Genomic DNA, 25,429 nt, shown 5'->3' with positions numbered 1-25,429 from the left:
CATTCATCTGTCGATGGACATTTAGGTTGGTTCCATGTCCTGGCTATTGTAAATAGTGCTGCAATGGACATTGTGGTACGTGTCTCTTTTTGAATTATGGTTTTCTCAGGGTATACGCCCAGTAGTGGGATTGCTGGGTCATATGGTAGTTCTATTTTTAGTTTTTTAAGGAACCTCCATACTGTTTTCCATAGTGGTTGTATCAATTTACATTCCCACCAACAGTGCAGGAGGGTTCCCTTTTCACCACACCCTTTCCAGCATTTATTGTTTATACATTTTTTGATAATGGCCATTCTGACCGGCATGAGGTGATACCTCATTGTAGTTTTGATTTGCATTTCTCCAATAATTAGTGATCTTGAGCATCTTTTCATGTGCCTCTTGGCCATCTGTATGTCTTCCTTGATGAAATGTCTATTTAGGTCTTCCGTCCATTTTTTTAATTGGATTGTTTGTTTTTTTGATATTGAGCTCCATGAGCTATTTGTATATTTTGGAGATTAATCCTTTGTCTGTTGTTTCATTTGCAAATATTTTCTCCCATTCTAAGGGTTGTCTTTTTGTCTTGTTTATAGTTTTCTTTGCTGTGCAAAAGCTTCTAAGTTTAATTAAGTCCCATTTGTTTATTTTTGTTTTTATTTCCATTTCTCTAGGAGGTGGGTCAAAAAGGATCTTGCTGTGGTTTATGTCAAAGTGTGTTAAGCCCCTCTCCAGGCTTTCATGCTAACACACCTGGTCATTGGGTCAAGCCAATTCAGCTTGATTCCTTAGTTAATGGCACTTGGGAGCTTATCAGGTCTGTGACTGACACTTGCCTTTGAAATTCAAGAAGGAACAGAAGCAAGTCCAAATCTTTTATTTCATGACCCAGACCTGAGCTCTTCTGTCTTGGTCCAGAGTCAGCCACCTTCTGTGGAGCCAGGGCAATCTCTTGATGGACGTGTTGTGTGTGGCTGTACCAAACCACAGACAGTATTTAGTTTCTTAGGTCCTTGAGTGATCAGCTGAGTTTCCAACTTTGCAACAAATAATCTAGCTTGTCTATGAGTTTTCCAGTCTCACTGTTAATGGTCATGAGGTACAGGGTTGGCATAGATGACTGAATTCATAGATTTTCCTCTTCCATCCAACAGGGCTAATGTTGTAAGTCCTTCTTCTGCCAAACCTTCTGTATTAATTTGCCAGGATTTGCTGTAATAAAAGTATCACAAACTGAGTGGCTTAAACATCAGAACTTTATTTCCTCACAGTTCTGGAGACTAGAAGTCAGAGATCAAGGTGTGAGCAGGGCCATGTTCCCTCTGAAGGTACTCAAGAAGATCTATTCCAGGCCTCTTTTTTTGAGATAAAATTGACATATAATATTATATTAGTTTTTCAGGGGTACAACATAATGATTCAATATTCATATATATTGCAAAATAATCACCACAGTAAGTCTAGTTAACATCCATCACCGCACATATTTACAATTTTTTTCCTTATGATGAGACCTTTTCAGATCTACTCTCTCAGCAACTTTCAAATATACAATGCAGTATTATTAACTATAGTCACCATGCTGTACCTTATATCCCCAGGGCTATTTTTTTTTTTCTTAATTAAACAAAAGATTCTTTAAATTCTATAGTGCTTTATGAGTTTCAAAAGTTTCACAAACATGATTTCATATAATCCCATTATAACCCTTTCTTTTAATACCCTACCCCTATATTTCCCCTCCCCATTCTCTCTCCCCACTGGTAACCACTAGTTTGTTCTCTATATCTGTGAGTCTGCTTCTTGTTATACAGTATTCACTAGTGTGTCATATTTTTTAGATTCCATGTGTAAGTGATATCATATAGTATTTGTCTTTCTCTTTCTGACTTATTTCACTTAGCATAATGCCAAGTCCATCCATGTTGCTGCAAATACAAAATTTCATTCTTTTTTTATGGCTGAGTAGTATTCCATTACGTGTGTGTGTGTATACATATATATCATATTTTCTTTATCCATTTATCTGTTGATAGACGCTGAGGTTGCTTCCATACCTTGGCAATTGTAAATAACACTGCTATGAACATTGGGGTGCATGTATCTTTTTGAATTAGTGTTTTTGTTTTTTTAGGACATATACCCAGTAGTGGAATTGCTGGGTCATATGGTAGTTCTATTTTTAGTTTTTTGAGAAATCTCCATACTGTTTTCCACAGTGGCTGCTCCAAGTTATCAATACATTTCCACCAACAGTTTAGGAAGGTTCCCTTTTCTCCACATCCTTGCCAACATTTATTATTTGTGTTCTTTTTGATGATAGACATTCTGACAGGTGTGAGGCAATATCTCATTGTGCGTTTGATTTGCATTGCCCTGATGATTAGCCATGTTGAGCATCTTTTCATGTGCCTGTTGGCCATCTGCATTTCCTCTTTGGAGAAGAGTTCAGGTCTGAGTCATAAAATAAAATCAGGTTTGGACTTGCTTCTGTTCCTTCTTGAATTTTAAAGACAGGTGTCATTCACAGACCCCAAGAAGCTCCCAAGTGCTGTTAACTAAGGAATCAAGCTCAACTGGCTTGCCCCAAAGGTCCCAAGGCAAGGCTTATAAGAACTGGGTGAGCAGTGGACTATCGGAGGGAGAATATGTTTTGAAGACAGATGGGACTTACCAGCATCCATCAAAGCTTGCTCCCACCACCATGGGCCTCCAAATGCCCTTCAGTTCTACTTACAGCTTCCAGTTCCCTCAGACATCTGGTATACCAGCCTTCTCACACTTCCACCTCAGCCCTAATACCTGAGCTGCAGTCTCACTCTCTATCCCACAAGGAGAGCTGCTCATGCAGAACTACAAATGTTGTCCTTGGTGACAAAATTATCCTGTGAGGGCTGGGAAACGCACCCCACACAGCAGGCAGCCTGCAGCTAAGAATGAGGTACCCCAAAAACATTCAGCAGCCAAACTCCAAGCACGTATTACCACAAGTTTCTGCTTTGCTAACATCTCCTCACACAGACATTTGAGCCTGGGAAAGTAAGATGGACATCCAGCTTTGCATGCCCCTTTCAGGCCCGTTGTCACCCGTGGGGAAAACCAGTGGGAAACGTCGGCATGTGCGTTCCCCCGGTGGGAGTGCATTTTCAGTTTTCTTTCCCCACCCTCTGCCCATTGTGGAAAAGATTAAAACTATAGAAACATGTAAAGATGGCATGAAAGCAATCAGCCACAATCTTGCCATACAGAGGCAGTTATGTGACATCTTGGCATTCTTGCTACCAGAATTTTCCTGAACCATAGTTGAAATCTTACTGAATATATTATTTTGAGCCTTACTTTTTTTTTCCATTTGATAGTCTCATAGCATTTTGCTAAGGCTGGTTGTTAATCAACTTCATAATGAATATTATCTGGGAGACTGGCAACCCATTGATGAAGCAGAAATCCAGTTTGAGTCAATTCTTTGGCTCCACTGGTGGTTGTCCTCCACACTGACTTTGGGATTTCTTCAGGTCCGGGAGGGTTGGGGGGTCTTATTTACCATTATAACACTCTTCGCAAATTGCAAGCCCCCTCTTGCCAGGCCACCAGTTAAAGGAAAATTGGTCAAGGTACTGCTTGGTACTCCAGTGAGAAAAGTGGGGATCTGAGAATCAAGGAGGTCTAGGACCAAACATGGGGCAACAGTCCCTCCAGGGACATTACTAGTGTTCTCTCAGCATCTCAGCCACCAGGACAGGCAGCATGAACTGGAGACAAGTGGCTCCTAAGTCTTGTCCTAAGTGTCCTGTGGGGTCAGAGATGGGGAGAGAGAGCCCAGGTGGGCAAGGCTCAGTTCACACATACTCCATTGCCCCAGATATTTGCCCACCTATTACACTTCTTTCTTGCTTGCTTGCTTGCTTTCTTGCTTTCTAAATTTTTATTGGCGTATAGTTGATTTACAATGTTGTGTTAGTCTCAGGTGTACAGCAAATTGAATCAGTTATACATGTACATATATCCTCTCTTTTTTAGATTCTTTTCCCATATAGGTCATTATAGAGTATTGAGTAGAGTTCCCTGTGCTATATCGTAGGTCCTTATTAGTTATCAATTTTATAAATAGTAGTTTGTATATGTCAATCCCAGTCTCCCAATTTATCCTTCCGCCACCACCCATTACATTTAATCTCAGAGACTCCACAAGGTACTCATACATCAGCCCCACTTTAAAGACAAATTAATGCAGACCTAGAGATTTTAGGTGTTGCCCAAGATAAGTAAGGGGTCATGCTGGGATTCCAATCCAAATTCAAAGTTTTTATACCACACTCAAGTTGCTTCTCAAGGTCACTGAGAAGCCTCCCTTCCTTGAGGAAACTAACTAGTATTCTCTTATATTGGCAGCCTTCTCTCAAAAAATAAAGACCCTGGGTATGGTTGATATTGTGGATGATGTGGTGTGGCAGGTAGACCCTGGTTCAGGACTGAGACATTTGGTCCTGAATGTCATTCCCCTCCTTCTAGGCATGTTAACAATTGATGGTTCTCAACTGAGTCCCTCTCCAGACATTTCCCTGAATTGCCCTTGACTGAAGAGAATCACCTCATCTGAGGTCATGCCTCCTCCCCAAAGGCAGCCTGCACCCCATTACTGGTCCACTTGGGGGGTTTAAAGGGCTTGCCCTTTTGCCCGTAAAGTAGGATAATTCTGAAGGGCCATCCAGAGTCTAGACCTGCCAGTGGGGTCAGCTGAGACCTTTGCTGCAATGGCCTCTATCCATTTACTTCTATCCATAACCTCCCTCTATCCGTACTTCTTCCTTCATTCCCTTACCTGGCAAGCAGTGATCCCAGCAACAGTCCCCAATAAACCTTGTATACATAAATCTCTTAGAGTCTGTTTCTCTGGAGCTTGCCCTGAGACCATTAAACCATTAGTCATTGACACACTGTGGACGAACGGGATATAGAAATGCACATCTTCCCTCTAGGACTCCTGAAGCCTGGCATACTCGCCCAGCACCACGCTGAGGGAAGACAGGAGTGTGTTTAGGGGATGCACAGGTGCTCTGAGAAAGAGCAGGCCTGGATGGGGTGGCGGAACAGGGGCCTTTAGGCAGCCAGAGGGTGTGGTCTGAACACTGAACTATTGGAAGTGCCCCCACCCACAAGGGAGACAGAAGAGAAGGGACCCAGGAGGTAAGAAAGAGACTAAACCCGTGGTTCTCAATCCTGGCTGCACACTAGACTCACCTGAGGATCTTTTCAAATATATCATTGCCAGGAGCACCCTTACTCATCAAGATTGTGACTTGACTGATCAGCGGTAGGGCCCAGGCTTAAGCATTTTTTTAATCTTCCCAGGTGATTCTAATGCGCAGGCAGGATGGAGACTCATTTGGCTAACAGAGGTGGGCAGGCAGGGAAGGCTAATGACGTCCCCTAAAATCTACTCTGCAAGTTTACTTTGCCCCCTGCTAAACGAACCCTGACTCACCACTTCCTGGGCCCCAGGCTGAGCTCACAGAGGGGAGCCCCACCTCCTGACCCTGTGAAGGCTGGAAGGCCCCTCTGACAGCACCCATGTCTCAGCAGGGCCCATGTGTGCATGTGATGAGGGGGTTGCTTTTTCTAAGCAGGGAACCAGCCCCAACCAGGCTGCTACAGGGATTTATTCTCAATGCCCGATCCTAATCCGAACCCTGAGATGCTTGTCAAACCTGTGGATTCTCTGGCCCTACCCCAAACCTACTAAATAGGAATCTCTGGAGTGAGGCCTGGAAATCCACATTTTAAACACACCCCTACCCCCTCCAATGAATCTTGTGCACCTAAGTTTGAGAACTGCTACTGAGAGCTCACTTCCAGGGAACTTTCTCTTATGCACCAGTTTGCTGATATGAAAGCTTTGCTTTCTCTGCAGCAAAGGAGTGCTGGCCTGCTCCTGGTTTTCTAACGCACACTGGAGTAGGCAGTCAGGTCCCTGGAGGACAAGATCAGCTTGCCAGTGAGGATCTGAGAGCAGAGCCTGAGAATCCTCTTCAGCAAATTCTTTCTATTTCTTTTTTTTTTTTTTTTCTTCCTTTTAGCAGCTATGGTAAACATGCCTTGTGGATTGGCCCAAATATTTTTTTTTGGCATTCTGCAATTGAGTCGACAGTTTTGCATAATAAACGGTTAACATGGTGAGCAAAGAAGAAATGAATAAAGCTTGATTGTTCGGAGGCAGATCTGCCACTGAGCACCCGTACTTCTCTTCAGGCTTGGCCCATTGTCTAATGAGTGCCCTCTCAAGATTAAGTACGACCCTGAGGTGGATAAAACTAGATATTCATAGGCTTGTACGCACCACACCCCCCAGTAGCATCTTCTCATCAAAGAGGCACAACTATTTCTTTGACCTCCCATCTTGGCTTTTGGGAGTCAAAACTGGTATATCTGAGCTTGACTGAAGTCCGATCTTTATGAGGCACTTCTGTGTATTCCTTATACATGGTACTGGGCAGTTTAATGTCCTCATTTAGTTACTTTGTGAGGGTGCCGCATCCATAATAATGAAATTATTTTGATTATCTTTCATAGAGAGTGTGTCAGTGGACAGTTTGCAGCCCCATAAAGAGCATAGTGCAGATTTTCTGCTGGTTCAGACCCAGAGTTTCCCCTTTCTTTTTTCTCCAAGGCTCCCCCCTGCTCTCTCTTCTTTTTTCATGGGGATTCATTTATCTGCTCTGTTGTAGTTCCTTTTGTCACCCCAAGACTGGCTTAGACGGAGCCTTCTGTCTCCCCAATGAGCATAAGCATCCTTTTCAATTAGTTTTCTTGTCCATCACGTTGGGAGACAGATGGGGAAGCCTAGAGATCCATAGGCAGAAGCTGCACTGGCTTGACCAGGCTCTGCAGGATGGTTTTCTTAGAGGTTCCCTGGAGCTCTCTGCCATCAGGACTGAGAGCCTCTTTTCAGGCAAATGCCTCAAAATTAAGCAAGCCCGCCGTAGCCCCACGTGAGTTTGGGTTGATGCTGCCACCAGTTTAGATGGATTCCCAGTCCCTGCAAGAACCTGCTTGTCATCCTTTGTCCTGGGCACACTGCCTCTTCCTCCCTGAGGTCTGCTCACCTCCAAGGTCAGTCACTGACCTTTCTGGGCAAGTGCAGTGTTTCCCAGCCCAGTTACCAAATGCCCTTCGTCTCAAGCCACTCTGCACCAACTTTGAACCCTTCTTATCTGTACTTGTTCCTACTCCACCCCATTTGTCACCTTTCAGGAAGAAGGGAGAGTTTTCCACAGTCCCCTGGGGTCACTCAGGAATGAAAGTAGGGAGTCAGCTGACTCTAATCCTCCCTAATCCACCCACGTGTGTTGGTTGACCTAAGCCTTCTTGCCTCCAGTTTCTGAGAACTTCTTTACTGGGGCTGTAACCCAAGAAGGAAGCAGCAATAACAGTCCTCTATCCTCACCTGTACTGTAGTGTCAGGACAGTTCTGCAGTTCTGGTCCACGTGTCCTCCTCAGGCTGCAATGACAGTGACCACCCTTAGACTGTGCTTTTGTGGAACTGGGCGTCCAACAACGGAGCTTACCCTGAGGGATGCTGGAACGTTGACAGGGCCAGAGCAGCGCCCAGGGACCCTGCCCCGACACAGACACACATCTCTCAGGGTGCTGGCTTCCTGCTCCTTCAGCACAAGCAAGATGTGGGTTTCCCCACTTTCCCTTCACCATGGCCACCACATCAGAAGGCAGGGAAAGGGGTCCATCTCCTTTCAGCCCCCTCATTACGAAGGTTTCCACTTTGGTAGCAGAGCTCCTTTCTACTTGGCCCGATGCCTCTGTCTTTCTCAGGTCAGCAACATGTGGCAACACCAGAAACAAACACATCATGCCGGTCTCTGTTGGTTTCTTCAGGCAATACTTATGTGGATTTACTTGGTTTTGGTTTGTTTATTTTTTGTTTGTTTGTTTTTAAATTTTTATTGGAATATAGTTGATTTACAATGTTGTGTTAGTTTCTGCAGTACAGCAAAGTGAATCAGTTATACATATACATATATCCACTCTTTTAGATTCTTTTCCCATATAGGCCATTACAGAGTACTGAGTAGAGTTCCCTGTGCTATACAGTAGGCCCTTATTAGTTATCAGTGTTATATATAGTAGTATGTATACTACTACTATGCATATCAATCAATATCAATCAACATATCAATCAATCAAAGTCAATCCCAATCGCCCAATTTATCCCTCCCCCACCTTACCCCTGGTAACCATAAGTTTGTTTTCTACATCTGTGACTCTACTTCTGTTTTGTAAATAAGTTCGTTTGTACCCTTTTTTTAGATTCTATAAATAAGGGATATCATATGATATTTGTCTTTCTCTGTCTGACTTACTTCACTCAGTATGACGATCTCTAGGTCCATCCATGTTGCTGCAAATGGCATTATTTCATTCTTTTTTATGGCTGTAAAAAAGCCATATGTTGTATATATGTACCACATCTTCTTTATCCATTCCTCTGTTGACGGACAATTAGGTTAGATTTACTTGTTACTGAAACAGAATTTTAAGAAATGAATGAAGACAAGTTTCATTTCCCTTTCCAGACTTTCTCTCCAACAGTGTAAGGCTCTACTTCCCTAGCCTCGGGCATCACCTTTATCCTTCCCAAAAGAGTCCAAGGTTTCCACCTTAGAAGTCCCAGCCTCTCTCTGACCTAGTTCTCCTAAACTCCCACCAGCCAAGTACTATGTCTGGCTTTACTAAATAATAGCCGCCCTTTGTTGCATAATTACTATGTGTCAGACTTAGTAGCAAGCAATTCACCTGCCTTTTCGTTTTTTTTTTTTTTATTATTCTCATAATGGCTGATGAGTTAGATTCAATTATCATCGCTATTTTGGAGTTAGGGAAACAGGCTTAGCGTTAAGTTGCTTGTCCAAAATCCCACGATAAGTAAGTGGTGACATTTTGGTTTGAAAGCTTGAGTGTTTATAATGCTTCTCTTGAAGATACTGTTCGATTTGTCACCTACTGCTCTGAGTCTAAGAACATGACTTGCCTAATTCGTCCAGAATGCAGCCCACAGCACAGCACCGAAGCTGGGTGAGCCTGCACGTCACACTGCTTGGCACTAAAAAAAATCATCTCACGTTGTTGATGACTTTTCCACCCAGAGAGGAATGTAAAAACACGTGAAATCTGTTAGATGAGCCATTTGATTACATGGCAAATACTCTGTACACCTGTTTGCCCTACCACACTAGTCTCCTTTGTCATATTTTGCAGGGACATTTGATTTAATCCCCTAAATCAACGCTGAATTTTTTTCTTTTTTTTTTTTTTTTTTTCCTTTTTTTTGTTTTTTCTTTTTGGTTTTTTTCCTCAGCTTTATTGGGGTATAATGGACAAAACACTTAATCTGTTTCCTTAAAAATGAGGAAGAGGATGGACCTTAGCAAAATGCACGGGGTGGGCTTCCCTGGTGGTGCAGTGGTTGGGAATCCACCTGCCAATGCAGGGGACACGGGTTCGTGCCCCCGTCCGGGAAGATCCCACATGCCGCGGAGCAACTAGGCCCGTGAGCCACAACTACTGAGCCTGCGCGTCTGGAGCCTGTGCTCCGCAACGGGAGAGGCCGCGACAGTGAGAGGCCCGCGCACCGCGATGAAGAGTGGCCCCCGCTCGCCGCAACTGGAGAAAGCCCTCGCACAGAAACGAAGACCCAACACAGCCAAAAAAAAAAAAAAAAAAAAACACGGGGGTGCTGGGGATAGTTTGTCCTGGGGCTATCCTAGAGGATAGTGATGGGAAGGGTGGGTCCCAAGTGGGCTTTGGGGTACTGGTAATGTTGTCTCTTTATCTGGGTGCTGGTGATTTGGGTTTCACTTCATGCAAATTCCTCAAGCTGTCCACTTGGCATTTGTACTTTCTCACTATGCTCACCCTTGCCTGGACCACATCACCAACCTCTTCTCTTGGCAGGCTCCCCACCCTCCATCACTCCCATGACTCATCGGTAGAGATGAGGTTTCCCTCTTTTAGGCTGTGAATGAAAAATGTTGCCTGCCATATCAGCAGACAAAGGATGTTGCAGCCATCAGCCACTAAAGCAGCCCCCGCTGGTGAACCCTGAGGGAACTCAGGATGGAGACAAACAGGGCTGCCCACTGCCAAGCCCTCAGGCACCGCAGCACGCCTACCCCCCAGGGGACTCAGGATGGGAAAGAACAGGATACTGGCTGTAGATAGCTAAGGTGCATATCAAAGGAATGATTGCAGTGAGTCCAGGCTCTTGCATCTTCCCATACACAGAAAAGTGCTAAATTCCTTAACTTGAGATGTCCGGTTTTCTTTAATTAACAGTAAACTTTTGATGTTCCAACTACCTGGTGTTTGTTGCAAAAACTCCTGTGTATCCTGGCTCCTCCATTACCTCTTCAGAGCCATCCCTCAGAGCTATGTGAGAGGCTGCCGGCTTGAAGTCCTAATAATTCTCAGCTTTTAGGTGGTGCATTTTTTTTCAGTCAACACCTATTACGTAGGGTGAGCCATGCTATCTGGAGTCTGGAGTCAGGAAGCGCCTGCTTTACATGCCTCATCCCTTTCTCCTTGATCCATTAAGCAGGGATGATGCGGAGACCTTCCCCGGGTCTCTCCATGCCCAAGGGTTCATGGGGTCTGCCATTTATATCTGTGGAAAGAGCTTCTTCCTGCAGAAAGCCCAGGTGGTGTGATTTACTTTGAGCATCTGCTCTTGACGTGCAACACCTGGCAAAGGCACTGCCGGTGTGAGAATGAGGCACCAAGGAAGGACACTTCCCTGCAAAGCAACTGAATTATCTGGAAACAACGGACAACCACAACTCAGGCAGCCAAGAAGTCGGACAACCACAACTCAGGCAGCCAAGAAGTCGAAAGCTCGGGGCTCCAGGAAGTGAGGTGGGATCAGGTGGAGACAGGCTTAGGGTGGAGCATCTTCGGGGAAGTTTTGCAATTAAATCCAATATCCTCTCTCCGGGAGGGAGGCGCCAGGCGCCAGGCTGGAGTCATTGTTTAACTAAGGTGGGGCAGTACCTACTGTGCCTGTATAAGGAAGAGCCCGAGGGGACGAAGCAAGCAGACGCCTGCGCTGTGGGGCTCTCAGCCTGCCTTTTATCCGGAGGGACTGCCGCGGTCCTCCACCACCAGTCTCCTATGCCACTCTCCATCCCGCAGAGCTGCTGCTGCCACCGAGCCTGTGGGACCCGCCCGGTCCCAGCTCAGCTCCCCACAGGAATCCTGCTGACAAGGCTCCATCAAACCACCTGCCTCTGAAACAGGTAGGATGTGAGTGGTGACCTCCCAGGGCTTCGGACCAAGACAGTGCTCCAAACTTTGGTGAGCACATAAATGTTTCAGGGACAGTCTTAAATCTGTAGATCTAAATCTCCACCCCCAGAGATATGGATTCAGTAGCTCCGAAAAGTGGGTGTTTCTGATGCAAAGGGTCCAAGTACAAGTTTTAAGAAAAACTAGGGCAAAGGGTGAGTTGACTCCCTAAGAGAAGATAACCTAAACTTTGCACACTTCATGCGGTGAGAGGATCTCTTAATCACTGTGTCACCTTGGCTTTCTGCTCATTTAGTTACAACCTGGAGGGCTACATTGTCATAAGGGATACCCTGATGGCAGGAACCATGTCTTTGTTCACCATTTTATAGTTTCTGACACATAGTCGGTGTTTAATATTTGCTGGAGGAATGGGGCCCAGGGCTTGCCTTTTGTTTTCTAATGATCTAGATTAATAGTTATACCAAGTTGAAAAATCTGTGTTAATTCCCAAAGGCTGGTCAACACCACTGCAGAGATTTAGGTGGTTCCTATACCCTTAGAGCTGCTTCCTGGTCAATGCATGTGCCTCCATGGCTACAAATGTTGTGGAATCTGAGATGTGATTCTGTACTTGGGGAGACAGAGCCACAGCTATTTTGCTTGAATCCAAGCTGACCAGATTAGAATGAGTGCAGACATTTTTCCTCTGCAGTTACAGTTAAGTTATGACCTGCCAACTACCCTGTTTGTCCTGGGACAGAAACAGAACTTTGATGACCCCCAGATGGCATTACCTGAATATTCAGTCAGCAATTCTCTTGAATTGGCCCACTTGTACCCAGCTGGACCTAATTTTTGTTCTTGTGGGTGATAGCTGCAGGAGGACTCTAGTTAGCACATTGGTTGTTGAGAATATAATAATCTACCAATTGTGTAATAAGCAAGAGTTATATGTAACATAAGCTTATTATTCCCAATTTGTAGATGGAATAAGAAAGGTACCTGGTGAGCCACTTGCTACTAAGCAAGATGCAAATGACTGAGTTAATAGTTATATTATTCCTGGCATTCTGTTTCTATAAACTTGTCCATTTCTTCTAGGGTGTCCACTTTGATGGCATATAGAACAGTATTTCATAGTTCATAGTATTTTCTTATGACTTTTTGTATTTCTCCAGTATCAGTTATTAATTCTCCTCTTTCATTTCTTATTTTGTTTATTTGGGTCCTGTCTTTTCTAATTAGTGAGCCTGGCTAAAGGTTTATCAATTTTGTTTATCTTTTAAAAAAACCAGCTCTTGGTTTCATTGATCTTTTCTATTGTCTTTTTGATCTGTTTTATTTATTTCCTCTCTGATCTTTATTATTTCCTTCCTTCTGCTGACTTTGGGCTTTGTTCTTTTTCTAATTCTTTTAGATGGTAAGTTATCAGTAGGTTGTTTGCGATATTCTTGTTTCTTGAGGAAGGCCTGTATCGCTATGAACCTCGCTCTTAGAACTGCTTTTGCTGCATCCCATAGATTTTCGGAGTGTCGTGCTTTCATTTTCCTTTTGTCTTGACATTTTCTGATTTCCTCTTTGATTTCTTCACTGGTAGTATTTAGTGAGTGATTTCACTGGAAAGAATGCCTTAGAAGCAAAGGTGCTAGTGAGAAATATACAAATTAATGATCCACCTACTGACCCTGAGGGCTTACTCTATGTCTAGCACTGCACTTGATGCTACCATGTGTGCCGTCTGATACTATCATCTGGGCATGTTACATAACCTCTCTGAGTCCCAGTTTCCTCATCACTAGAATGTAACTATAAATTAGATTAAATGAGATAATATATGTAAAGTATTTAGCAGTGCCTGGCACATGGTAAGTGTTCAAAACATTTTAGTAGTTACTATTGACATTATTTGAGCCTGGGTTCTCTACAAAACAAAGCTTGAGGCAAAGCTTAAGTGCCAGTGCCTCACTGGGAGTTGCAATACCAGGGCAGTGAGAGTGAGGGAAATGAGAAGTGAGGAGAGAAGGATGGGAAGCAATATAAGATGATGTGTCACCCACCTCTCTTCACAAAGAGATATAGCCAGCTGCTTGGCTAAAGCAGGACACCTGTGGACGAGCTTTGCAGAAATGCTGTGTCTTGGAAGAGTCCACACAAGAGAGGTTGGAGAGGAAGTTTACATGTGGGCTCCCTCCTGTGTCCCATCTCTCATTGCTCAAAGTTTGCCCCGTGGGGAATTAATGCTTCTGAACCTCTGGCTTGTGCCATCTGGCCCCTTGGCAGCCACTGGGAAATCCAGATCCTACTCCTTGAGGCTTGGCACCTCATCTGAGTCCAGAAGTGGTGAGAAGAGCCACTTCTTTTCCTGGGGTCAAAGAAAACCCCCCAAAGAGGGGTAAGAGGCCCAGAGACAGGTGAGACCAAGAGGACCTGAGACAGCACATAAGATTAGTCCAATACGGATCAAATTATCATTATTATTTGCAGGACACTGTGCAAGGCACTAATGTTTCCTGATCTTAGGGAGTCACCTCCCCCTTTCTCCCATGAGACAACCATGAAAGAGTCCTCAGGTCTATACCATCTCTCCTCAGTGTTTGGAAGAGGTCAGACTGAGTACATCCTTCACTTTCCCAAACCTTTATAAGGCAGAGCATCCTTTGATAGTGAGAAAGTCTACGGCTGTGCAAAAGAGCAGAACAGAATCAGGAGCCGAATGCTGATTTTTTTTTTTTTTTTTTTCTGCTACCTTTGGGGACTCTATCTCTTGGGCAAGCATGGTACATGGAACCCTACTTCTAGGAACTGTTGCTGGGAACTCCTTGATATAAAGTTTCTGTGATCAAACATTTGGGTGAATGTTGCCTCCTACCTTCCCCTCTTTGGAGAGTCATGACTCAGATTCACATAAAAGGCTCTGAGAAGGCAAAATAAAGAAACTGGTTGAACTGAGTGCATCAGCAATTCCCATACTCAACACCGGTCTGAAGCACTCCTTTGGACCCTAGCGACCCTGGGTTCGATCTCTCTCTGTCTCTATCCCTGAATTCTCAGGAAGCTCTTCTCTACCATGCATGCTCACTCGTCCTGCAAAGCTGGTTCTCCCAGTAAAAAACCAGGAAATCTTGGCCAAACACAATTTCCTCATCTTAATTATTAAGGTAGTTGAATAAGGTGATCCCTGAGGAGCCTTCCAAACCATTGTAATCGGTGAGGATCATGTTGAAAGGCAGCTGAAGGTCATCTCATCCAGCTCCTGAGCTGCCTCAGAGATGATCTATTCAGCTAATAAACAAATGCAAATTTTGAAGCGATGATGTGGAAGTGAAGACTTGCCCCACTGCCGCCCCCTCTGGTAGAGTTTTTCTAAGATGAGAGAAGTACTGTGTACTAAGGGGAGTGACCCTGGTGATGGGCTGCCTCTGAGTCCCTGGGCTGGTAGAGAGCTGCAGCACTGGGGTTAACATTCTCACTGCGCCACATCGGCCACAAGGGACCTTTAAAACTGAAAGTGGCCAAGAACTTTGACTTCTCTCTGAAAGAGTGGTCCCTTGGGCAGTACTCTGCCCTCTGATCACTGGCTGGGTCCGCCCTGCCGTGCCTGTGGATCCAGCCTGACCAAGAATTCCCACACAGCTCAGAGAATTGAGCCAGACCCCATCACAGCCTGGGCACTAGAGACTCTGGGGGCTTGTCTCCATCCGGACAGACCACACATCTGCCTTCTGGAGGCACAGCCGATGACTCACATCTGGATCCAATTGGTTCTCAAGTGCCTGAGGTAGGAGAGGTCACAGGAATTGTTCCCTGGGTCTCTTAGCCAAATGTTCTGTTTTCTCCCCAGTCTAATCCTTAACGAGAAGAGGCTGCCAACCAGCCGAGCTACATCATAACGCTCCATGTCTGAAATTTTCGGCTTCTTTTCAGGAACCAAAGTGAAGAAACTTTCAGATGGCATTGCCGGGGGGAGAACTTCAGGGCAGAGGCGTTCAGGACGGGCCAGCAGCTAGGCCGCAGGCACGTGCCTCGGAGTCCGTCCTGAGCCAGACGCTGTCCCCCTCTGATGCTGTTTGAGGACCCTGGCTACCTCCTCAACCAGGTCACTTCCTCCCGCTGGGCACAGGACTCACCTGCCCCCCTCACCTGTTCTGGCCTGCAGCCCAGGCAGCGGAAGGGAGGCCGAGGTTTTCTGTGGCAGCGTCTGCATTCCGTCTTCCGCTGGAGGGATGGAGGCGCGGTCCCTCTCCCACCTGGCCTGTCGTTCCCACCACCTCCCCTTCGGCCCCCCCTCCAAGCAGGCTCCTAGACCATCTCTGCTCCTCTCTCTTCCTACTGTCTCTGCTTCTTAAGAGTGAAGAAAAGAGCATGGGAGCCCTGAGAGGCTTAAAACCCCCCTCAAGCTGCTTTTCAAAACTGCTTCACTCACCCGCTTATACACACGTTTATACACATGCTCACACACAGAGTCGTGTTCTAAGTTCATTCTCTTTTGTGATGCTCTTCAACATAATTAATTCAGAAAGCTCTTTTTTTTTATTTTAAAAATATTTATTTATTTATTTGGCTGCGTTGGGTCTTCGTTGCTGTGCACAGGCCTTCTCTAGCTGCGGCGAGCAGGGGCTTCTCACTGCGGTGGCTTCACTTGCTGCGGAGCACGGGCTCTAGGCGCACGGGCTCAGTAGTTGTGGCACACGGGCTCAGTAGTTGTGGCTCTAAAGCACAGGCTCAGTAGTTGTGGCGCACGGGCTTCGTTGCTCCGCGGCATGTGGGATCTTCCCGGACCAGGGATCGAACCCGTGTCCCCTGCATTGGCAGGCGGATTCTTAACCACTGCGCCACCAGGGAAGTCCCTCAGAAATCTCTTATTTTCAAAAAAACTTCTCCCCTCTTGCTGACCCGTGCCCTGTCCCCAACCCCACAAGCATGACTCCATCCACTTGGATGGAAGCCTGCTTTCAGAAAAGTCTCAGACCAAGTAGCTGGGCCTGGGCCTTTTGGGGACATACCATCATCTTATGTCCCTGAGCTGGTCAGAAAAGGGAGTCTCTCCCTCACAGTGCTTGGGTGCTGGTGCGAGTGTACCTCTCTCCCCACCCGCACCCTCACACCACAGTGAGGAGTGGACACTGGCAGAGCCAGAAGCAGGCCCAAGTCCAAGGCTCTGCCCACTCACCTCTGTGGCCTCCACAGGCCTGAGATGCCCAGGGGTGGCCGGGTACAGACCGGGATGCCCGAGGTAACCTGGCCAGAGGTCCAACTGCTGCTGTCCGTCTTTTTCTCTCCCCTGGATCTCCCTGTGTGGCTCTGTCACAGCAGGAGGGAACTTCAAAGAGCTCCACCAGGGAGTCTCAGCCGTTGCACATCTGTTTGCCAGGTGTGCCTCAAGTGCTCACGTCTGAGGGGTGAGAAAGCATGGTGATGTTTGGGTGTGATTTCAGCACAGTCGTATGCTGGCATTGCACATGGATGCACATGGATGCTTTTTATTAGTGGACTTGCCCTTCTCCATATCTTGGCCCTCTTGTTCCTCCCACTCTCTTCATCACCATCTCCGTCTCCGCTGGCTGGCTGTCTCTGTCTTTCTCTCTCTGCCCCAGTCTGTCTGGGTCTCTTTGTCCCTGTCTCTCTGTTTTATCCATTTTCTCTTTCTCTTTGTCTCATTTCATTGAAAGCCTAAGAAGATAGGCCAAGAGGAAATCGTTTAAGAATACACTGATTGTCTAAATGTGGTATCGCCTTCCAAAGAAATTATTTAAAAGGCCCTAAACTCAGTGAGCACGGTGCTTGCCTAGACCTCTCTGGTTCCTGCCGCTGGGAGGTGAGCCGTCGGGAGCGGCCTGGGGAGGATGGGTTGGAAATAGTAGCTCTTAAGACCAGATTATCATTTGATACATGACAGGCCCCAACTTCCTAAATCCCCCTAATTTGCTTAAGAGGGAGCTTGAATTAGCTAAATGGGAAGTATATCCTCTCTTTATAGATGGGGAGAAAAAAAAGAAACATGCGCAGAAATCCAAGATCATACCGAATATCACATGGTGTTTCTGGGACACATGTAATTATAGAACCCAGAAAGAACGCTCTGCCTTGTCCTCAGAATACATTGACAGTCTACTCAGGAACTTTCTAGGCCTCTTCTGTAATTGAATGACACATACCAAAGCACTTTGGGGATGGTAAGGAGAATCATTTCATGCAAAGACGTTTTGATTTTTTGTGTTTGCACATGGCGAACCTAACTGAAAGGAATACTATATTCCTGTTTCACTGCCTGCTCAACAATATCACGTAGGGTGCGTAAGAACTCACATTCTCAGTTCCAGTGACACAACATTACAGCTGAAAAGCACCTGGAAGAGTAAATCCAACTTGCTCAGTGTTCCAAACGGGGAACCTGAGGCCAGAGGAGAGGCGCGGCTCACAAATTTAGTGGAGCAGTGCAGACTCCTTTCTGCCAGGCAGGCGTTCTCTTTGTTACCCCGTAGGGTGCCTGGGCGGGACCCATCAGCTGAGGTCTCCGAGCTCCCTTAGGCCATGAGTCCCCAAGGAGTCTGGGTGCACATGGCAAGGCCAGCAGAGAGAGCAGGGTAGGGTTGCATCGTCTGTGGGCCATGCAAAGTGGTTTCTGCTTTTTGCCTCTCTCTTGCCAGGCTGTTCATCTCCTTGGCAGTCGGGCTGGCCCTGAACCCAGAGTCACTGGCAGGCCATGGATAGTTCTATTCTGAGCACTCACTTCTCTGGCACCTGTTCCCCGTCGGGGGCGCTGCGGCACTCTGTATCTGAAGCCACGTGAGAGGCTTCTCTCATTACTCCCTCTCCCGTGGCCCTTGGGTCAGAGATTATCTCAGACCCCTCTGAGCCCTAATGAAACAGAAAGTAAGGTGCCCCTTGGCAGGGACTAGCTTTGTGTCCAGGGCAGGGCACCAGCCTTGAAGCTGGGGGCTGGACAGCCGTCTACTCCAAGCACTGTCCAAACGCCTCTTGTTTGATAAATGCTCCCTTCTGCAAAGAGAGCCCTGGGTAGTCTTCCTCTGAGGACTGCCTTTTTGGGGGCCACAAACCTCACTCATGGCTTTCAGGCCACCAAGGCAGGGAACCTCACTGAGATGATTCTGAAGTGGGAGAGTGACCCAGGGAAAGCACTGGTCTAGGTGTTAAGTTGAATTTTAAAACCTAAAACATGTTCATTCTCACCTTTACACCACCGCATACCAGCTCTCCTTGAGAAATAGTCACGTGTCCTCCCAACTCACAGTAGATTTGCACATGCACAAAATTCCCTCTCTCCCTCCCTCTCCCCTCTCTTTGTCTCTCCTTACCTTCCCTCCCTCTCTCTCTTCCTCTCTCTCTCCCCGCCCCCAAAGCCCTGAGGTGTGCAAGGTATCACACAGCTGAGAGTGGTTTGCACGGGGCTTTTTTCCTCCAGAGAGCAGTTAAGTGCCTTATTTTCTCCACTCGGGTGGCTAAATTATTCTCAATGCGTTAAACAGTGTAATTAAACACATACGCACGAAATGCGCCGGACCCCTCCCCCCACAACCTTCCTCACTCCTTGTTGGCAGGCAGCACATTAGCCCCAGCCTTCAAGCTCTGTTAGTTTTAATTTGAGTTGTGGAATTAGTAATGGGTTTTGCCGGAACACTGTTGTGGGAAATAGATCGCTCCTCGTGCAGGGTGTGGGCACCATTTCAAATGAGTATTTGTTAAGGGGAAAACTGTCCCTTGTCGTGTTCTGCTACATTACATCAGATTTATTTCCATTGTTCTGGAAAACACCAGCCAGGAGAGAGCGGTGTGCATCATTCCGGGGCAGGGAACAATTGAACGCTGCTTCCTGTTTCTTAGCGGATTGAAAACAAAATGCAAAGAGAATCCCCCTTTTTGGCTGGGATGTTCTAAGCTCAGCCTGGAGGCCGGGTCACCAGGGCAAGCCTTGCACCTGTCACTGTGAGGTCTGTCCTGTCGTGTCACTGACAGAAAGCAACTGGGTGGTTTGATGGCAAAAATATCATGTTGAAGAAAAGCAGCTGAGTGCAGAGAACCCCAGCAGGTCAAAGTGAAAGGATCTGTAATTCAGGGATACTTCTGCACCCCCCTTTAATAATCATCCAACCTCAGCTTGACTGTCTCCACTGAAGGGTGCTCAGGGCCCTCCTGGTTCTGTGGTCATTGCTACCATTAGCAGCTCTTACTCTCGGCTCTGTCCAATAAGGTGGCCGCTAGCCATGTATGGGTATTCAAATTTAAATGTAAATTAATTAAAATTAAATAAAACTTAAAGTTCAGTTCCTTAGTTGCATTTACCATATTTTAAGTGCTCAAAAGCCACATGTAGCTAGTGGCTACTCTATTGGACTCAACTCTGGGGACCTGAGGAGACCTACTGTTGGAAGTCCAGGAGTAACTGGCCAATGCCTGGGGTGCTTCCACCTGTCACAGGGACAGGGCAGTGGGCACCTGGGGAGATCCTGACAGGGTGATGGTCACGAGACCTACCTACCTAGACTTCATTATGTTCCATGCCAAGCCCTTTACAAGAAGCTTCTCCTTTAATACCCACCTAGTGCTAAAAGGCTGGTTTTACTACCACCACCTCCAGTGCATTTTATACGTAAGAAAAGGAGGCTCAGAGGTATTAAGGGCTTGGCATTGCTCAGTCAGTCAGTCACTAAGCCGCATCTGGATTTGAACCAAAGTTTCAGCCTGATTCCACATGCTCTTGACCACCATTCCATGATGTCTTTTTTTTTTTTTTTTAAGAGACAAGGCAAAGCCTAGTTTTCCGAAAGGCAGTATTACCTTGGGGGTTAGAGAAGCAGCAAGGAGGAGCCCAACTGTGGGACCAGAGGTGGTTAAATCCATGCTCTCTCAGACGGGGATTATTGTAGAGGGCTGGGGATCAGGACTGCAGGGCTGGCTCTGACAGTCATTGTAAGTCTTTCAGTCTGTCTTTCTCCCTATAAACGTTTCTAGATTTCCAATTTCCCAGGAAGTAATCTCTAGGTTCCTTGCATGCTTAGCTGATGGCATGTTTGTGCCAATTAGAAAAAGTCATCACATTTTCCCGGTGGCTATAACCACATGCCAGGAAACCATCCGTGCAAGCAGCCCTATGCTACTCTAATACCTTCTCTGGACACCACTGAGGTTGTTGATGTACCTCTTGAAATGTGGCCCCCAGAACTGAACAGTCCATGTGGTGTCGAGCAGCTTTGTACAGGCGGCTGGAGCTATCCTGTCTAGAGCAAACCCTTACTACTGTGATAGCAGTTCAGATTGTGTCAAGTCTTTCACCACATTGCCTCATTTAAAGCAGGAAGTCAAGTAAGCCACACAAAATATTTCTGAAATGAAATTTAGCCAAGGCAGAACCCACTCACTATTCACTTGCACAGTTAACTTTTAAATGTGAAGACAGATTTGCAGTTCATTTGGTTAAATTCCATCTTCCTGGTTTTGAGGTCCTTTAGAATTTGGATTCTGCCATCTGCGTGGTTAATTGTTCTTGTTTTCTTTCTATCATTAAAAATGATGAAAACGTTGAAAAGTAACTTCGTTTTCATTTCAACATCTTCATCCAGGACCAAGATTAAAAATGTTAGTGCAAAGGACAGAGTTCTGTGACAATTACAGTATGATGATTCCAAGATAATCCAGAATCATTCATCTATGATCTCTGGTTCAAACTGTGAATTATATTTACTATATTTTACTTTACTGTGCTACTCTACACTGTACTTATGTACAATACTGTGGGATATAACCTACCCAGTCTAGTGGTCTTGTTTGGTTTTACCATCTTATATATAAGGAATAAAGGGTGATTTTATCAAACACTTTTTAAAAATCAAGATATTTTATCTATCTGTATTTATATAAATCAATACATATGACCATATATATGGCATTCTCCTGTTCCTCTGGAGTTGGAACTCTATTTTTAGAATCAGAAAAAAAAAGAGCGGGAAAGTTAAGTAACTTATTTTGGTAAGGCTATATTTGCTTCTAGAAATACACACATCATTTCCTAAGTACTCAGTGTTTCTTTGCAAGTCCATTTCAGAATTTTGCTATGAATATCATACTTCTTAAAAATATTATTATAGAGCTATAAAAAATTTTAACCAATGCTTTGGAGGAATGAATGTGTAAATTACAAATAAGCCTTCTGTTTATAAAAAGAGAATCACAAAGTTTCTTACATTAAGTTCCCATAAAAATTAACATCTGACTCAATTTATAAAAATGAAACTTCTAAGAAAAGATTCATAGCACATTTATATTTGTATAAAGTGAAGAATATCTCTATTCATCCAAAGACATTGTAAAGGAAGTAAAAAGATAAGCCACAGACTGGGAGAAGATGCTTAGAACACATATGACCAACAAAATAGGAATATCCAGAGTAAATAAAGAATTCCTACAAGTCCATAAGAAAAAGATAACTTATAGACAAATGGGCATAAGATATGAATATTCATTTCATACAAGGGGGAATGTGAATGAAGAATATACATATTGAAAGATGCTCAGTCTTACCAGTAATTTCAAGGGGACATAAATTAAGACTGCAAGGAGTTGCCGCTTTACACCCACCAGATGCATACAAATAAGAATCCTGCCAATACCAAGTGTTAGCGAGGAGATAGAGCAGTGGGAACTCTTTTACATTGCTGGCGAGATTATAAATTGATACAATCTTGGAAAATACTGTGGCATATTTAGTGAAGTTGAATATATGCAAAAGCTAAACCACTGGTACTCGGTGGTCGTGCCATTTCCCATATGCACCAGTAGCAAATGAAAGTTCTAGCTGTTCCATTGCCTCACCAATACTTAGTGTAGTCAGTATTTTTAATTTTAGTCTTTTTACTGCCTGTGTGGTGGTATCTCATTGTGGTGTTAATTTCCATTTCACTGACGACTTAAGAAGTGGAACATTTTTTCATGTTGGTTATTGCCTATTTTTATATATTTCTTGGTTAAATGCTCAAATCTTTTGACCATTTTGAATCAGTGGTCTTCCTCTTATTATTGATTTATAGGAGTTCTTTATATATTCTGGATACAAGTCCTTTGCCTAATATATGTGCTATGTATGAATATTTTCTCCTGGTCCATGGTTTGCTTTTTTGTTAATGGTGTCTTTCACACTTTTCATGAAGTTTAATTTATCCATTTTTTTTTCTTTTAAGGCTCATTTTTGTGTTCTATCAAAGACACATTTACCTACCCCAAGATCGCAAATATTTTCTATGTTTTCTTCTAAAAGTGCTATAATTTTAAGTTTTATCTTTAGGTTTGTGATCATTTTGACTGGATTTTTGTGTATGGTATGAAGTAAGGGTTCCTGTTTATCTTTTTTCCACATGGATATCCTGCTGCTCCAGCATCAGTTTTTGAGAGACGTTTCTGTCCCCACTGAATTGCCTTGGAACCTTGTCAAAAATTAACTTACCATATATATTTGGGTCTATTTCTGGATTCTCTACTCTGCTCCATTGATCTATTCATCCATCTTTTTGCCAATACTATAGCTTTATAACAAGTATTGAAGTCAGGTTGGCTAAGTCCTCCAATTTTTTCTTTTTCTTTTTTCAAAATTCTTTGCTTATTCTAGGTCTTTTGAATTTAGATATAAATTTTAGAATCAGCTTGTCAATTTCTAAAAGACGAGCATGCTAGAATTTTGGTTGGGATTGTATTGAATCCATAGATTAATTTGGAGAGAATTGCAATACTGAGCAATGAACTTGATCTATCTCTCCATTTATTTAGGTCTTTAATTTCTCACAGCAATGTTTTGTAGTTTTCAATATAGAGAGCTTGGATGTCTTTAGTTATATTTTTCCCCAAGCATTTTTAATAAAATGCTACTATTTTCCTATTGTTTGCTGCTTGTATCTTGTGACCTTGCTAAGTTCAATTATTAATTCTAGTAGTTCATTTCTACAATCCAAATATCAAATAGGGACCATTTTTTTCTTCTTTCACATCTTTTTACTCTTTATTTTCTTATTGAACTGGCAAGGACCTCTAGTACAATGTGAAATAGAAGTGGTGGCAGCAGGCATTCTTGCCTTAATTATGATCATAAGTGGAAAAAAAATACACTCTTCCATCATTAAGTATGATTTTAGCTGTAGATTTTTCATAGATGTCCTTCATCAGTTTGAGAATATTACCTACTCTTTCAGGTAACTCTCCTCCGAAAGCTTCTATCATAAGTATGTGTTCAATTTTGTCAAATAATCCTAATTCAATTATTGGTTTTCTTTTTAGCCTTTTAAATGGTTAATTACACTGATTTTTTTTTTGTAGGATTAAACCAAACTTACATTCCTGAAATAAAACCAGCTTAGTCTTGATGTATTATCCTTGTTTTTTTTCTTTTTTACATTTGGTTTCCTAAAATCTTGTTAAGGATCTTTGCCATCTCTGCTCACATGGGACTCTGATTCATAATTTTTTTTCAAGGCAGGGCGGGGGTGAATTCCTTTATAAGGCTTCGTTGTTAGTGTTATGCTGACCTGATAAAATACATTCAGCAGTGTTTCCCTTCTCCTCTAATTTCTGAAGAAGTGTGTGTAAGATTAGTGCTATTTTTCCATTGAAGGTATAATAGAATTCACTAGTAAAACCACCTGGGTCTGGGGGTTTCTTTTTGGAAAGCTTTTTTTTTTTTTTAATTTTTTTTTGGCTGCGTTGGGTCTTTGTTGCTGTGTGCGGGCTTTTCTAGTTGCGGCGAGCGGGGGCTACTCTTCGTTTTGGTGTGCGGACTTCTCATTGCGGTGGCTTCTCTTGTTGCGGAGCACGGGCTCTAGGTGTGCGGGCTTCAGTAGTTGTGGCACACGGACTCAGTAGTTGTGGCTCGTGGGATCTAGAGCACAGGCTCAGTAGTTGTGGTGCATGGGCTTAGTTGCTCTGTGGCATGTGGGATCTTCCCAGACCAGGGCTTGAAACTGTGTCCCCTGCATTGGCAGGCAGATTCTTAAAAACTGCACCACCAGGGAAGTCCCTGGAAAGCTTTTAATAACAAATTCAATTTCTTGATCAGATATAGGGTTATTCAGATTCTTCTCGGGTCAACTTTGGTAAGTTTATATTTTTCAAGAAATTTATCCATGTCATATAACTTACAAAACTTGTTGGCATTAACTTGTTCATAGTAGTCTCTTATTAGATCTCTAATGTTTACAAAATATGTGGCGATAACTCTTTTATCAATGATGATATTGGTGACTTGTGTTCTCACTCTTTTCTCCTTGCCTAGTTTGACTCTGGGTTTGTCAATTTTGTTGATCTTTTCAAAGAAACAGTTTTTGCTTTGTTAATTTTCTCTACTGTTTTTCTCCTTTATTAATTTCTGCTCTTTATTTACTTCTACTTGTTTCAGGTTTTCTTATTTCCCTTATGATATCACCTTTGACTCATGATTATTTAGAAGTGTGTTTAATTCCGGATATTTGGGGTTTTCTTAAATATTGTTATTGATTTCTAATTTTAATTCTATTGCGGTTAGAGCATACCCTATGTGATTCGATCCTTGGAAATAATATTGTTTTATGGCCCAGCATATTGTCTATTTTGGTGAATGTGTATCATACATCTGAAAAGAAAGTATATACTGCAGTTTATAGATGTAGTGTAGTATCAATATATGTGTCAATTAGATTGAGGTGATGGATAGTGTTATTCAGATATTCTATGTTTTCACTAACTCTTTTTGTCTAGTTTGTCTATTAATTGATGACAAATGCATGCTGAAATCTCTTACTACAATTGTGGGATTGTTCCTTTCTTCCTTTAATTCTGTTAAGTTTTGGTTCATATATTTTCAGGTTCTCTTATTAGGTGCCTACACATTTTTGATTTTATTTCTTCCTGATGTATTTTTACCAATATTAAATGCTCCACTTTATCCCTGGTAACACTCTTTGTTATGAAGTCTGACTAATCAATCTACTAACGTTCTTCTTTATATATATGTATATAATATATACAATGGAATATTACTCCGCCATAAAAAGAAACGAAATTGAGTTATTTGTAGTGAGGTGGATGGACCTAGAGTCTGTCATACAGAGTGAAGTAAGTCAGAAAGAGAAAAATAAATACCATATGCTAACGCATATATATGGAATCTAAAAAAAG

The sequence above is a fragment of the Eubalaena glacialis genome, chromosome 14, assembly GCF_028564815.1.
Source record: "Eubalaena glacialis isolate mEubGla1 chromosome 14, mEubGla1.1.hap2.+ XY, whole genome shotgun sequence".
NCBI lineage: Eukaryota > Metazoa > Chordata > Mammalia > Artiodactyla > Balaenidae > Eubalaena > Eubalaena glacialis.
The sequence above is the reverse complement of the archived record's forward strand: the minus strand, read 5'-3'. Positions refer to the sequence as shown.